Consider the following 15,009-nt stretch of genomic DNA (forward strand, 5'->3'; position numbering starts at 1 on the left):
AGCAGAAACTTCCAGCAGCGACCCAAACAGGAGCTTGTTGATTCCCTCCACATTCCACGTGTGCGGATCATTTGCTCAAATGGCTAAGGGAACCAAAGGGGCAGGAGGATTATCTCCTGTTTGACTTTAAAGCAATGGGACTCTCAAGCAGCAAAGCCACAAGCACCACCTTGTGAAAGCATCACTGCTCTTGCTCAGCCTGTTTCTTCCCACAAAGGGATCAAAAGTAGTTTTCTGGACAGGGTGTGAAATGTTAACCACAAACAGGCCTGAATTTAGTTTCTCAAAAAGATAAAGCAAAAGACTAGATGGTTTTACAAGTGATGCAGAAAAACTCTCATTCCCTCTCCAAATAAAATGGTAGATTTATCAAATGGAAAAATCAAGTCACCCAAACCAGCTGTTCCCTGGACACCCTATTTCATGCGAGGGATACCAAGACACCTTTAAATGTGTACCACAGACTGCAACCATCACTGTCAGTAATACCCAACTGGAAAGTGATAGCTGTCTTCTGCATTTACACATATGTCAAATATTGTGCTTAGAAAGCAGGAAAAGGCCATCAGTTGAGGCTGTGGGTTTTCAAGGTGGTTCTTGGGAACTGTCACATACACTCAAATCTGATGGACTGTCAGGAAAAAAATAATCACATCAGCAGTGAACCAAACGTCAGGATACCAACATTCCAAAAGTTGCTTCAACGTACAGATAATAGTATCTCCCCATGTAGCTATTCACACTCAATTTCCTATGGGCCATTTGAACTCGAGGTTCCCCAACTATCGTGAACTAGTCATTCCAAAGGTAATACAGCAAGGAGCTGACAAGCAACAAAACTCCTAAGCTTTCAGGATTTCTGGATGAGCAGGAATGGTTGATAGTGCCCAGTCTCCCAGCTCAGAGGGTGGCCACTGATGGGAGATGCAGTCAAAGGTACAGGTAGCTTTCCATGAGCTGTTATGAAAAATTTGATAGCAATTTCCTCCTGAGCTATCAGCACATCCTTAGGGGATAAAAAAAAAGGGAAGCTTGAGGTGAGACACATGCATTTTAGACAATATTCCAGAAGAGTGGAGTCCCCCCACCAATGTAATGGACACAAGAACATAAGATTTGAGGCACAGTTTGGCTGACTCCATGAATTGCTGCTGCCCATAAGATTTTCCAGCTTATCTCGGACCCCATTCTCATTTGAGGGAAAACGTTTCAGGACAAGCCCAGGTCTCAAACAGGGCAAGTAACCTGTCAGGCTGGTGGAAACACCAAGTTGCAAGGACTCAGGGTAGGGTGCACAGGCTGAGAGGACTGAAAACAAATATGCAATGGAAAAATGAGAAAGCAAATCCCATCCTGTGCCGTTGGGGGTGTCCCCTTACTGTCACACGACACGTACACTGGTGATTGATGTGCTCTAGACATGACTTGGTATATGGAACATGATGCAAGTCTAGAAACCAGGTCAAAAAGTTTTTGTGTTCTTGCAGATGTGAAGCCAGGGTGTCAATGGATACAAACCCAACAACCTTACAAGCAAGAATGACAGTTTAGTATCAAAAAGGCTTAAAAAGCAAAGTAACTGGGTTTCAAAACCAGGCTATTGGTTATTGTACAGTTATCTACTACTACAGAACACTGTCCTGAGCAGAAGAGCATTTAAATAGGTCTCAGAAGCTGCAGAAAAAAACCCAGGAAATGTTGATATTTTTGCAGACCAAAATATCACCTTCTAAACATGCCAAATATCACCTTCTAAACTGCAAGCAGGCTAACTTCTCCAAGGCTTCTGGCCCCTGAAATCCTCCAAGCTCTTCCCTAAAAATCCAGCTCAGACAGAAGATACCTTTCTAGAACCCTCAGTATCTGTATCCTCACAGAATGCATCATCCAGCAACACCTTTGATACAAACCTTTTTTATAGAACGTATCTGTTAGAAGCTCTCAGCTGATGGCTGTCACAGCCTGCTCACAAAGGTGCTCCAGCATTGCCTGACTTCCCTTTGGCTTCTGCACTTCACTGAGCTGCCTGTGGTCTGGCTGAAGTCAGACCAGTAGTATTCAGTCATTTAAATGTGCAGAGGAATAAGATATTTCACTGAACACAGAATACCAGTTAGTCCCCACTTCTAATCCTTACTTGGCAACCTGATCGGAAATTGCCTCCCGTTTCACATCTGGCATTCCCATCACTTTTGCTGCCATTCAACAAGTTTGGGGCTTTGTCCTGATCCTTATGGCAACCCTGTCACATCGATTTCCTGGGAGGTGTCCTGATTAAGCTGACTCCTCAGTCCTGTGCCTCCTGATGAAGCTACAGGGTGTATCTGCAGCTCTCTTGTGAGATCTGTTGCAGGCTATGGGAGCCCCACGCTGCTACAGGCATTACAAACCATCTTGTTTCAATTAAAGGTCCAATACAAAGATCCAATAGCTCATCACTTGCCAGGCGAGAAATTCTTTGGCTTGCTAGTGTTACAAGTTTCTATTTCCATCCACTCCTTCCCTATACAGCATTAAGAAAGGGAATAAATCCCAAGTATATTCAGGAAGCACAGTGAAAATCTTTCACACTTCCAGTATCCAAACACACACATTCCTACACATGGAGACCCAAAGGAGAGTTCTTCTAAGTTGAAAGGCACATTTTCATTTCAGAGTAGCATTGAATTTGGACCTCTGACTCCAAACACCACAAATGCAACCTGACTTACACCTTGCCTATCCCGTTGGATTTCACAGAGCAAAGGAAAACTTAAACACTGCCCTTCTGCACACAGAGATGCTGCTTTCACTGCAGGAAAAAGCACATTGCCATGGTGAGATTGATGCTCTGCCTCCCCACCTGGGACTGAGCTCAGTGCCTCGTCTCTGATGGGGTGTAAAAGCAGCAAATCAAAGTCGGATCTATCTCAACAGCTGTTTATTAAAATAGAAGTAACAACCCATGCCTCACCTCCACTATTCTTCACCACCACCTCAATATAAAGCCCACTATCGGTTTCAGATCTTTTCTCCATCAATCTTTGACCTATACAGAAGACAGTAACAGCAGATCATTTCCATGGCCTGGATTATCTTCTCCCACCCAGGAGCCTTCCTCAACATCCCCAATCACAGAGCCAAAGCCAGGCCCTGTGCAGCTTAAATTATGCCACCATCTACCTAGAAACTCACAAAACCTTCAGCTAAGGGATAATACGAAGCAGAATTTCTGCTTACGTTGCTGTCTATACATAACCCTCCTCTGCACTGATGCTCAGGATTGTGACAGTGACAACATGACACTCCGTGGGACAACAGTTTTTGAACAGTTTTTGGCTAGTATGGTCCTTGATCCAGACTCTCCATGTGCTGCCACTGACACAAGCAGCCAAGGAATGAAATAGAGCGCACAGGGCTCAGCTTTAACTCTAGAACAGGTTTAGGTCACCAATTTAAAACTACTCCAACATGAAAATCCACTGCTGGGAATCTCAATGCCTTGGATGAAATATCTTGATTCCAGGACCCAACATTATGAATTTTGACAAACCACTGACACCTGAATGAAAATGCAGGCCACTAACATTACATACCAGGGTACAAACCTCTTACAGACCACATCCCCCTTGCTTAGATGGATTAAATACAAAACCACTAGAACACCCCCCTCCCAAGCTATTACCTATTCAGCCATCACTTATTATTCTATAGTACAAAACCAGAAATTTTAAAAGCTATGATTTCCTCGCAGTCTATGTAAAATTACTCACACCTCCCATTAGAGTCCATTAATGTAAAATTTCTTTTACTCCTTCCCACAGCAGTTAAAATCCTCAGAGAACCCTGGGTCACTTGTAACAGAACACTGACAAAAAAGTCACACATCAGTTTCTGTTGAAAAGGAAAACACAGCAGAAAAAGATATTCTGAAGAAAAACAAACAATTCAAACAGCTTCTACCTGAGGACAGCTTGAGACATGTGCATGAATTAGAAGGCACACACAGGTAAAGGAGACAAAGGCTGCAAAAAGCCAGATGTTGACAAGACATAAACACCGAGTTCTTTGCCCCAAACAGAAATTATGTGGGGTTTTTTTCCCCACCCCCAACCAAGGGGGGAAAATCCAAGGATTTCCCACTCTGTTCCTCCTGAGGAAGGTAAATGCTCTCCTGCACAGTCCATTAAAACACCTCCACTCTTTAACCAAACAGAAGAGACACTCACCAGCGTCCTCTCATCTGTCCAGCACACACCACACAAGGAGCTTAACAGTGTGACATTGTTTACAAACACAAGTACCTCAGAACCTTTCCCGCCTCAGCACAACAGCTGCTTGCCAAGGATCGCTGGCCAACTCTTTCTTAAAGATGCTAAAATTACTATTTATGGTAAACCCAAACAAACAAAGCCACATGTGTGGAAATCAGAGCGCAATTATTACTCCAAAGGCCTGAGATAAGGGCTGAGAAGTGACACGCTTGTTAACCCAGAAGTAATTCAGCAGCCAAGTGAGATTCCCATAAGAGCAACCTGTGAAATACTACAAGTAGGAGCAGACCGCCAGCCCCTGCTGCACTTCAGAAAGGAGCAAACACCCCCACGACCCCACATTATCCAACCTGTCCTCCCCTGTAACACAGTCTGAGGAGCCCCCCAGGATTTACAGACACCAGTGACACTGAAAACAGAATCCAGGCAGGAAGGATTTGGGCTGGAGCTGTCCTTGGGCACCGTAAGCTGGTGCAGCCCCTCTGGCCTGACAAGGGCTACACCAGTTTATATCAGCTGCTCCTTCCCTCCCCATTTTTGCAAGTTTTTAACTGAAAAACCAAGCCCAGAATGGCAATGGGAATGATGAACCTGAAATGGAAGCCCCTCCATTCCAGACTGGAATTTAATACCCTTCTCCATGGAGAGGCATGTGCCATAAGGGGAGGAAGGTAATTAACATTCTTTAACGAGGCTGTGACCACCACAGGGGCTTAGGGAGGAACCCAGAAGTGCCTGGTAGCCTCACGCTTTGGCCTGCATGCATCTCTAACCGCACCGGCAGGGATTCCGCGCTGCTTTTTGGAAGCAGAGCTACACTGACACCTCGGACGGAGGCTCTCCTCTAGCGGCAGCACCTCTGCGGCCCCTGATGAAGTGACTTCGGGCAGGAAAAACCCCACCGCAGCCGAGCAGCCAAAAGGCGGGAAGCCGCCCGCAGCAGCAAAGGCCCTTCCTAAGTTTATAAACAGCGATTATTTATCGCGCCGCACCCCCACCGGCCCCCTCCGCCGCTGACCTTCCCCCCGCGCCCCCCGCCGGTGTTTACCGGGTGCCAGCGGGCCGGGAGGGGCGGTTTGAGGCCCGCAGCTCCTTTGTGAGGGACGCCGAGGCCCACACCCCCAAGGCTCCGGCGCACCCGAGGGCCGGGGCCGCCGCCTCAGGCTCGGCCGGGGCCGAGGAGCGTGTATGTGCGGGGATCAGCAGGCCGCGGTGCCCGCCGTGACAGCATTCACCGTGCGCGCCGCGTATCGCGACAGGTCACGACAGCACCCCCCCCCCCCCCCCCCCCACGAGGCCTGTCAGGGAGGAGGCGCGGCGCTGACGGGAGTTCCCGGCGCCCCGCCAGGCCGCCCCCGCGCCTCACACACACCACCCCGCGGCCGACCGGGCCCGGAACAACCCCGGTTCCCGCCGCGGCGCCGGCGGCGGGGACTCACCAGCGGACACAAAGCGGCCCCTCTAATGGCGGCGGGGAACCGGCGGGGGGGGGGGCGAGCGGGGAGAGGGGGGGGCAGGGGCAAAGGGGCGGGGGCGGGGCCGCGGAGGGGGTGTGGCCGCAGCGCGCCGCGGGGGGGCGGGGCGAGGCGGCGCCGCCGGCCAATGGGAGGCCGCGGGCATTTTTCGAACGCCTCCCCCCCCCATCGCATCCACGTCGCGGAGGGGAGGGGGGGAGTGTGTGTGCGTCAGTACGTACGTGCGTCGTCCACCACCTCCACTCCGCGCCCCCAGCAGCTGAGCTGCGCCTGTGTGAGGCGTTTCCCGCCTCACGGCGCTGAGGGCTGTGAGGGGCCGGAGCCGCCCGCGGGTCACCTCATCCCGCCGGGCTGGGGCGTCCAGCTCCGCAGCGCTGCAGCAACAGTTTGGGGGTACTGGCTGAGGAGACGCTCCCCATGACCCGGCTTCAGTGTGTGCTTGAGCCCAGAACCCCGCCGTGTACTGGGCTGCACCCCCAGAGCGTGAGCAGCAGCTCAGGGAGGGGATCCTGCCCCTCTGCTGCGCTCTGGGGAGACCCCCCCTGCAGTCCTGATCCAGCTCTGGGGCAACAGCACAAGAGGGACGTGGAGCTGCTGGAGCGAGGCCAGAGGAGGCCCCGGAGCTGCTGCGAGGGCTGGAGCAGCTCTGCTCTGGAGCCAGGCTGAGAGAGCTGGGCTGGGGCAGCCTGGAGAAGAGAAGGCTCTTGAAGGGGACACCTTATTGCGGCCTTTCTGTTCTTAAAAGGGGCCTGTAAGAAAGATGGGGAGAGACTTTTCAGCAGGGCCTGTTGTGACAGGACAAGGGGTGATGGTTTTAAACTAAAAAAGGGAGATTCAGGCTGGATGTGAAGAAAAAATTCTTTACAGTGAGGGTGGTGAAACACTGGCAAAGGTTGCCCAGAGAGGTGGTGTATGCGTCATCCCTGTAGCCATCGAAGGACAGGACAGATGTGGTTCTGGGCAGCCTGATCTAGTGGAAGGTGTCCCTGCTCATTGCAGGGGGTTGGAACTGCATGAGCTCTGAAGGTCCCTTCCAACCCAAAGCATTCTTTGATCTTTGCTGTGGCCTCTTCGTTCATCCTCTCCTGCCGTTTGTGATTTCTCCAGTGGCTACGTTTGCCTCAGCCTCTTTACCCCCCATCACTCTCACTAGCTGTGTCATTTACTGCTTGCCTCAGTTACACCAGTTCCATGGCTGAGATCTGGCTGCAAGCTGGGACTCTCCTGTCCAGACATGCTCACAAGCCCTCACTTGCAGGAAGGATCCTGCACCAGTGTTCCTTCACTTCACTCTTTCCCTTTAGCTGCTTTACCTGTGCCTCAGCCGCCCGGGGTGAGGATTAGCATTGCAGAGGTGTGACCCAGACTGGCATTACTTCAGGTCTGTGCAGAGTACACTGAGAAGTAATAAACACAATCTCTGCATACCTCCTGCTCCAAGTTGCTCTATTTTTTTGGCTAGGCCTGTGGGTGGCTTTTTTATCTCCCCCCAAATCCCTCTACTCCCCCTTCACTTGAGTTTAAGGTACAACTCCTCAGTTCCCTTTCCTGTCTATTCTCTTTTCTGCTCTAAGCATTCTACAAGCTGCCTCCAAACATGCCACAACTCTTCATCTGCAGTCTCTTGTCCAGGCAGTTTCTCATCTTTGTTTTCTGCACATCATCCTTACCTTGTGCACTGCCAACCTCTCCCTCTCCATCCTGTTTCTAAGATTTCAAGGCTATATGGGTGCCAACACATTTATTTGGGCACTTTTATCCCACCTGTGATGGGAAGGCCCATCTGTGAGCACTTTTTAGCAGCACTTTTACACTGCTCAAAGCACTGTGGAGTTGTGTTATTTCTGTAATAGTGCCTTGGCTGGTTCTTACCTCAGCTTTTTCCCCCCTAAGGTGGCTGCTGTAGCTGTACTACACCTGAGGACATTGCTTCCCAAAGCCAAGCTGTTGTGACCAAGGCCTGGCCCTGCTCAGTGTCTTCTTCTCCACTCCAGATTATCTCTGTGATGCTTTGCTTCCGTACAGCCCTTTGTCTCCTGCGCCGAGCAGCCCTGGAAGCGCCTTAGCCAGATGGCTCCACTTTGCTAAACATTCCATGCAACTGCAGGGAAATGTGTTCTTTGGCCTTTCCCCCCCCTTGCGGTGCCTCTCTGGCAGGCGGGGAGGGATTGGGAGGTGGAGGAGAGGGGAGCGAGAGGGAATGTGCTCCTTTACTGCCGGCTTTTAAGACTCCAAGCAGGAAAAGATGAAATCACCCCAGCTGCCCTCCCCTTGCTCTCTGCAAGCCTTTGTGCAAAACCCAGCACCTGCGTTAGCTGAGCCACAGAGATGCAAGTAAGGGAGGAGAAAAGCTTTTGTTGTCTCCTTCCCTGGTTTTTAGCTCAAAATCCACCCCAGAGTGGGGCTGTGGGCCCTGCACATTCCTGAACAGCCCCATGCTGCCTGACCATGGTGGGCTCTTGCAAAAATACCTCATCTGGGAGAGGCAGCTGCATCCTGCAGCAGGATCAAAACCCATTGCTCCATCTCCTCTGCCCTGGTTTTTGGCTTGTGTCATTGGTGTCCCCCTCCCTGTTTCCTCAGTGCTGCATGCTGTGTGCTGGTGATAGGAGGGAAGTTGTGGGGCATGGAGCTGTTGGGGCGAGGCCAGAGGAGGCCCCGGAGCTGCTGCGAGGGCTGGAGCAGCTCTGCTCTGGAGCCAGGCTGAGAGAGCTGGGCTGGGGCAGCCTGGAGAAGAGAAGGCTCCTGAAGGGGAGACCTTAGAGCAGCTCCAGGGCCTAAAGGGGCTCCAGGAAACCTGGAGAGGGGCTTTGGACACGGGCCTGTAGGGACAGGCCAAGGGGAATGGCTTTAACCTGCCAGAGGGGAGATTGAGATGAGCTCTGAGGCAGAAGCTCTTCCCTGTGAGGGTGCTGAGGCGCTGGCACAGGGTGCCCAGAGAAGCTGTGGCTGCCCCATCCCTGGCAGTGTTCAAGGCCAGGTTGGACACAAGGGCTTGGAGCAACCTGCTCTAGTGGAAGGTGTCCCTGCCTGTGGCAGGGGGTTGGAACTGGATGAGCTTTAAGGTCCCTTCCAGCACAAACCACTCTGGGATTCTATGATATGAACCTTTGACGAGCACAGGAGGAAGGAACAGCACAGGACAGGGAAATCCATCCCCAGGAGTCCTGCTTCAGCAGGGGGCTGCTGTCAGAGTCGATCTGTGATTGTGTAGAGCATTATCATCATCATCAAATACTTATAATAAGCACTAAGCACTTTAAGTAAGCACTGAACATTTTCAGCCCCATTCCTGCCCCCCCAGGTGCTGCTCTAGGAGGATTCCAACTGCTTCATGGATTTTTTTTGTCCTGGAAATCAGTCAGTTTGATTACATCTTTCAACAGCCCTGGAGCTTTCCCAGGTTTGCCTGCAGCTTCGGGTGTTGCTGTTGTTCCCGAGGAGTAACTGTACAATTTGCATGGCAAGAGGTTTACCATTTCCACCCTGTAGCCAGAGCAATACCACATGTTCTGCTACACACATGAAACCTGTTGTGCTTCTGGTTTAAATACTGGTCACAGCAACTCTATCCCAGGGGCTACTCTGTTAAATTTCATACCCTACATCAACATGTGATTTCCCCATTTGCCACCTTTTTTTACTTAAAATGAATGCTTTTTATTTAATAAGCACTGCTCCTGCGTTGCTTAACAGCTACCTGCCACATATGGCACAAACCACAAGATTATTATTACCTTTTTTATTACTTTTGTCCCATTATGCATGTTATATGCTGAAATCAGCTTCTGTTGATACCTTCTCATCCCACCGGCTTTGTCACCAAATTCTGTTTTAGCAGTGACCTGCAACTCCAAACTTCAGCTCTGGTTATAGTTAGGCCTCACTTCTGGTGTTGTCACCCCAAGTTATTGGTGGGTTTTTTGCTTTTCCATTCCTGCTTCAACTTTTGCATCCTTTTTAAGAAGCCTTTTTGTACATGCCTGGTGCACAGCCCACCTGGCTCAGGGAGAATTTGAGCCTCTTTCCATTTCACCAGCAGGCTGGGAGCTCCTTCCTGTCACCTCACACTTTCATCCCTAAAGCTTCCCGTCCTGCTGCTTCTTATTCAGCTTCATGTGCTTTGAAGAACAAATCAAATATTCAGTAAGAAGCTTCTTACCTTTAGATCTGGTTATCCCTGAACACACACTCGAGGGGGGTCATTTTGGTTTGATGGGACTGTTTCTGCTTTGAAGTTTCTGTTCAGCTGGTGCTGTGCCCAGCATAAGGGGACAGTGGCTGCTGGATTCAGCTTGACCCCGTGGGTTTGCACAGGGAGCGGTGCTGAGTTATCCCATAACCATCACAGAATGAGGACATTTAATTCGTGTGGGTCTCACTTTCCTCTTGCAGAGCCACACACAAACTTCCAGAGGCCTTTTGCTGGCAGCACATGTAAGTGATGAAGGATTTACCTGTTGTGCAGCAGAGTCACCCTTCCAGCAGTCCCACACACAATCCTTGATGCTTGAGCTGCTTTTTACCTCTGGACTTTTTCCCCTTTTACATCTCCAGTAGAAATAGACTTTTAGAAGACATGAGGTGATGCCCTTTAACCACAATTTTCCTTCATGTTGCTGATTCACTTTACCCAAGACACGTGTCTCATGATCACCAGGACAACTTACAGTTCTCTTCTAATTCATACTTACCTTTTTCAGCAGCAGTCTTACTGTCAGCCCTGTAGCTCCTCTAATTCTGTGCAAAAATCACTCCTTTTCTGCTTCCAACTCAAAAACGCACATTTCCTGCCACTTCGTGGCCTTGCAGACATCACCTTTGATCTCTTTATTCTAACAATTTGTTCTCTATGCTTTTCCCAGCATCCCAGCCAATTCTGTGGCTGCCCCTCTACCCCTTACCTTTAAAGCTAACCCCATTAGGTTTATCCCTTCAAACCATTTCCCCTTTTCCAGGTATTCCATTCACCTGCTCACTTCCCAACCCACCAACCCATTTTTATATCAGTTCCTGGCAAGTCAATAAAAATACATTAAATATACCAAAGTTCCTGGAGCAAATGGAGGATACAAACGCTGCTGGAGCTGACAGAAATTTGGAGCAGGAAAACACTGCGGACTAAGCTGCCTCCACAAGCTGCTGCTTTTCTAGAGACACTGTAATTTGAAATAGATCCTTATTGCAGGTGCTGTCATCACTCCAAAAGTTGTGAACTTTTTTTGGTGTTACAGTAGTTCTGGGAAGACAGAAACCTTTGGGTTGAGCAGGAATTTAAAGCATTTTTTGGCCATGGCTCTTGTTTGAAGCCTGTGGTCAGCTCTGGTGCTCATCTCTCCATGGGAAATCCTGTCCACTGGCTTTTCTTTGAGCTGTGTCAGCCACAGCTCAGGCTCCTGCTCTAAATATCCACCTTATGATGTTGGAGGAGGCCTGAAGAATTGGATGTGTTTCCTTGGAGGATGGGTGAAGCACTTGGCTCCTGTTTTGCAGAGGTGTACAAAGTTCCTCACGTTTGACGCTCACGGTGTTTGAAAGCCCCAGTGCAGAGCTGTGCATGGAACAGAGCTGTGTGCTGCACCCACCACTATGGATCACAGCCCTGCAGAGCATGAATAAGGCTGGGTGCCTGCTCCCTGCTCAACACCTGGTGAAGGTCCTGATTCCCAGCACATTCTCACAGGAACAGGAGGTGGCAGGTTATCCTCATTAGGCCGACTTTAATGGCCCAGAGCATTTGCACCAGCTTATTTTGCAGCACTGAAATGACCAATTTTCCTTCGTGGGTGAGACCTGAATGTACCAGCTGCATCCACTGAGATGGCCTTTTCAGTTCTCTTCCAGCTGTTCTCTGCAATGCTGTGATAAAACACTTCTAACAGGGCTCTGCTCCACATTCCCTAATGCTCCATCCCCCCAAGCTCAGTTAAACTCTGCTTCATGAGGACATCTGCTATTAACCCTTACAGGGGCTGCAACAGGACAACCCAGCATGCAAAAGCCAGGCTTTACCACGTGTTCACTTAATGATACAGCGGTTTCCTACCCAAAAGCATCAATTGCCTTCCCCAAGCCCCTTCTCCCCTTTCCAATTTGCAACCACAGCACAACCATCCCTGCAGCTGGGACAGCAACTGCATGCTTGGACAAATTCCCCTTTGGAAAGTACTGAATGGAGCAGGAGCTGGTTTGATTCCTGTTGCTGCTTCAGCACAATTCAGCAGCTGGAAAGGAGGAACAGAATCCGGTGCCACGTGACCAAAGCTTTCCATGGATCACATTCGGGCATCCCTACAGCAGCATTTAAATAAGCAGGAGTTATTTCAGCAAACCACACTTCCATGGTGGTTACCAAAGGTGGGAAGTGGAGCCACTTGGAAAACACAAGGGAAGACTACTAAGTTTCCTTGGATATTGGCAGGGATTTAGTCACGCTGCTGGAAGCTGAGTGGGTTAATCAATCTCTTGCTGTGGCTGCTTGCCCATCACTGTGGTTTTCCTGCAATGGCTCTGTGTGGGTTCTCTATGTGCAGGGCTGGGCTGGGAGCTGGGCAGCCAAGCAGGATGCTCTGGGCTGAAGCCTCCTTGTCCCCAGGCTCTATCCGATGGTTGCTGCAGCTTGCACATGGCCCCCAGGCTGCACCAAACCATTGCTTGGAGTTTCTATCAGTGTGAGGTGCAAGGCCTCTGGGTTGGCACCTTATTAAAAGAAAGTAGCATGCAAATAGCTCCTGCTCCTGCTGCTGCTGCTTGGCTGGAGGTGCTGCTTGGTTGGGCCAACATCTCCCAAAGAGCAGAAAAGCCAAGCTCTCCCTGCCAGAGTAACTGTGAGAAGCGGGAGCTCGATGCACTTGCCAACCTGGACATCTGATGGCTTCATCCTGACCCAACCTCTACCACCATCACTCACCACCCTGCAGCCAACTCGTCTAAAGGCAGTTCAATGCCTCAAGGCCAGAGGTGTGGGATCTAAAGGTATAAAAGTGTTCTGGTGGGTCTGATTTTGAGCTTACTGGCCCCAAATCTAAACCCTCTCACGTCTGTGAAACAAATTATGTGAGCAACACCAGGGGCACAGTGTAACAGCTCCTCTGCACCAATGCTTCTGACAAGGCAACCGGCTGCAGGTCCTTGTGTCTGTACAAATGACTCGTGCTGGAACAAAATGCAGCAGGAACAGTCTCAGCCACCCTTTTGGCAGCGAGATGCCGACATCTGCAATTGGTTTTAAACGTTTTCAGGATGCTCAGTGAGTTAACAAGACTCTTCAGAGGCTCTGTTTCTTCCTTTATCAGAAAAAGCAGTCTATAGGGTTGGTACCAAAAGCGCTGTGAGTTGTAGGAATGCAGCAATGATCAGTGTAAGTTCCTAGTGGCTTAAACCTGCCTTCTGCTCACTAAAACCACCTCTGCAGAGGAATCCCTTCTCCTGCTGCGTGGTCTCTTTGTCCTGCACCAGGAAGGGCACTTTCCACACATCAAGGTCTGCTCCTGGACCTGAGGCTTCCTGAGAAAACGAGGTTAAAACCCAAGCACATTAATACAAGCAGGTGGAGCGCAATGTCTGGTATCAGGGTATTCCCTGACCTCGTTCACAGAAATGGCTAATCTGTTTCTGAAAACACTTTCCTAGAAAGAAACCAGCCCTGGGCAAACCTGGTCTGGAGATCTGCTGTCTGACTGCTTCAGGTTTGGGGTATTTGCAGCAATAACCAGCGATGTAAGTGATGCCTCTGCTCCTCCTCACCCGTGCCTTTCCTAGCGCGCACAGCCTTGCACATGAAAGGCTCCCAGCAGCGGAAATGGCTTCTACTGCAGCTCTTTCCTGCTGAGCTGCATTAACTCCCTGCTATGTTCACGAGCCTGCCCAGGAGATGTTGCTAAATGCCTTAAAGGACTAAGACTGGAAGGGGAAAAAACCCCCAACACACTCAAAACCCTGTAGTATTCTTAGTGGAAATTTGCTGTCCTCCTGCTCAGGTGTAACATTCACAGTAACCACAGCTCACCTCACCTCACCTACCTAAAATGAGGCTCCCACAAACCAAATTCTCACAGGACCTAATTAATGATCCCCTTTTCTGTTTCACATATCTTAACAGATCTTACAGGACCACGGGCCACATCCTGAGGAGGCACAACAGCCTGTGAACCTGTGCTGATCTGGAACGCAGCTGAAAAGCAACCGCTTCTCCACAGGGGTGCAGGTAAGCAAGTGGCACATGGCAGACAGCACAAGGGGAGCAGAGAAAGCAGTTTCAGTCCAAGACTGGTATAAGATACACTCCTTGGGGTGACACTTGCGGGAAGCTGAGCCTCAAGGTAACATACCCACAGCTGGAGAGCTCAAGGTCTCTCGTGCATGAACTGCTCACTGCACTCGCAGCTAAACTGACAATCCTTCAGGAAACACAAAGCTCGCCACACTGCAAACCCACCAAAGGCAAAGAGCCTTTGGGTAATGCTAAAAAAACCCTTAATACCTCTGAAAAGTCTCTTGTTGGTGTTTGCAGGATGCTAAAAGGGCAAGTTCTCACCCTCCTGGAATGTTTAACATTAAAAACAAGCAGAGGAGACTTTCTCACTTCTCCTCTCCCCACAGGCTCACTGTTCCCACTGTCTCCAGCCAGTGGTTTTCCAGCTCTTTCAGCCAAAAGGTTCCAGCTCCCCAAACAAACTTCCTTGCCCTGACACACTTCGATTCATGTGGCTGATCAAAGGCTCTCCAGCAATTTTTTCCCTTCTGATTCAAGGTGACAGATGAATAAACTGCAGCCCGTGCACAGTATGGCTCCGGTGTTACACACTAATGTACCCGGCAGGGTCTGACAGTGCCCACACAATCACAGACTGGTTTGGGTTGGAAAGGAGCTTAAGATCATCCAGTTCCAACCCCCTGCCATGGGCAGGGACACCTTCCACTAGAGCAGGTTGCTCAAGGCCCTAATGAGAAACCACAGAGAGAAAATTCATCAGGAGCAAACATTTGGCCTCATTTACATACCCACATCCATTTAACTCGCTATTTAACTGCAATAAACCATCATGTACCCGCTCCTGTCGTGGCTCAGACCTGACTTGTGCCAGAGCAGCACCCACACGACCTTCTGCAGAGGTTTAACACACACACCTCGAGACCTGCTGGGAGGGGGGGTTTCCATGTGGACCAGCCTTTTGGAGACGCTGAGAACACTGTCACCAAACCACTGGCACCCAACTGTGGATGAGGAGTCACTGGATGTCACAAGAGCAGATACAAACGTGGATATTAAGGGTGAGAAT

Source organism: Strigops habroptila, chromosome 16 (assembly GCF_004027225.2).
Source record: "Strigops habroptila isolate Jane chromosome 16, bStrHab1.2.pri, whole genome shotgun sequence".
NCBI lineage: Eukaryota > Metazoa > Chordata > Aves > Psittaciformes > Psittacidae > Strigops > Strigops habroptila.